General features: G+C 48.1%; 1 pseudogene; it reads right to left on the reverse strand.

The window, feature by feature from the left end:
- Positions 1 to 275: 275 nt before the first annotated feature.
- LOC128578020 (small nuclear ribonucleoprotein Sm D2-like) lies at positions 276 to 630 on the reverse strand (annotated as a pseudogene).
- Between the last annotated feature and the right edge of the window lie 623 nt (positions 631 to 1,253).

The raw sequence follows: 1,253 nt of genomic DNA on the forward strand, positions 1-1,253 counted from the left end.
CAATGACGCCAACTGGACCCGTGGATAGGTATGGGAATGGATACAACAGCCTCAAAACCCCCAACTCAGGAAATCTCCCAACTGGGAGATAATCTCTGCTTCCTAACCCTGTGAGTTCATCCCCTGCCAATCAATAGGCCCATTGCCTAGATTTTTGCGAGCCAAACCTTATTTATTTTTTATTATTTTTTTAAACCACAGGACTTTATTATTCCCATCACAAAGAGCAGGCCTTCACAGGACAGGGGAGCAAGATTTTGGCGGGGAAGAGGGCCCTATTTGCCAGCAATAAGTGGGTTCCGCAGGACCACAATGACCTAGTCCCCACGCAGGAACATCTTGGGGATGTAGCGATCTTCGTTGACTGGCTTGGAGTTCTTCTTACCCTTGCCACTTTTGGGAACCTCACTCCACATCTCCTTCACATTCTCCAGCACCATGTTACAGTGCCTATCAAAGGCCTTCACCTGGCTCAGGAGTTTCTTTCTTGTTATTGGGGCAATTAATAAGCACTTGGGTGTTGTTCTTGACTGACTGTGTGAGCACAGAGAGTGGACCACTGTTAAATTCTTCTTCCTCCTGCTTCCGTAGCTCCTCTGGGGTCATCTCACTCTTGGGCTTCTTGAGGAGGCTTATGGTGGTGGCGGTGCTCTCAAGTCACTTCCTTCCAAACTATCTTTAAAAACACTCTTGCCCAGGGCGGCACCTGTGGCTCAAAGGAGTAGGGCATCGACCCCACAGCCCAGGCCAAAACAAAAACAAAACAAAACAAACAAACAAACAAACAAACAAAACACTCTTGCCCAAACTCCTGGGGAGATGGATTTGAGAAATTCCTCCCTTCTCCTCCAATAGTATCTGCATTAAGTTCTTTGTCTGCTGTAACCCCTGCTGTCTTAGTGTATTGGCTTCCTCTTGAGCAGCAGGCAATAAATCTGGCTGAGCCTGTAATCCTAGCACTGTGGGAGGCTGAGGTGGGTAGATTGCCTGAGCTCAGGAGTTTGAGACCAGCCTGAGCAAGAGGGAGACCCTGTCTCTACTAAAAATAGAAAAACTAGGTGGGTTTCATGGCTGGCTGCACGTGTAGTCCCAGCTACTTGGGAGGCTGAGGCAAGAGAATCTCTTTGAGCCCAAGAGTTTAAGGTTGTTGTGAGCTATGATGCCAGAGTACTCTACAGAGGGTGACAAAGTGAGACTCTGTCTCACAAACAAACAAAAACAAAAACCAGGGGCAGCGCCTGTGGCTCAAGGAG

The sequence above is a fragment of the Nycticebus coucang genome, chromosome X (assembly GCF_027406575.1).
Source record: "Nycticebus coucang isolate mNycCou1 chromosome X, mNycCou1.pri, whole genome shotgun sequence".
Classification (NCBI taxonomy): Eukaryota; Metazoa; Chordata; class Mammalia; order Primates; family Lorisidae; genus Nycticebus; species Nycticebus coucang.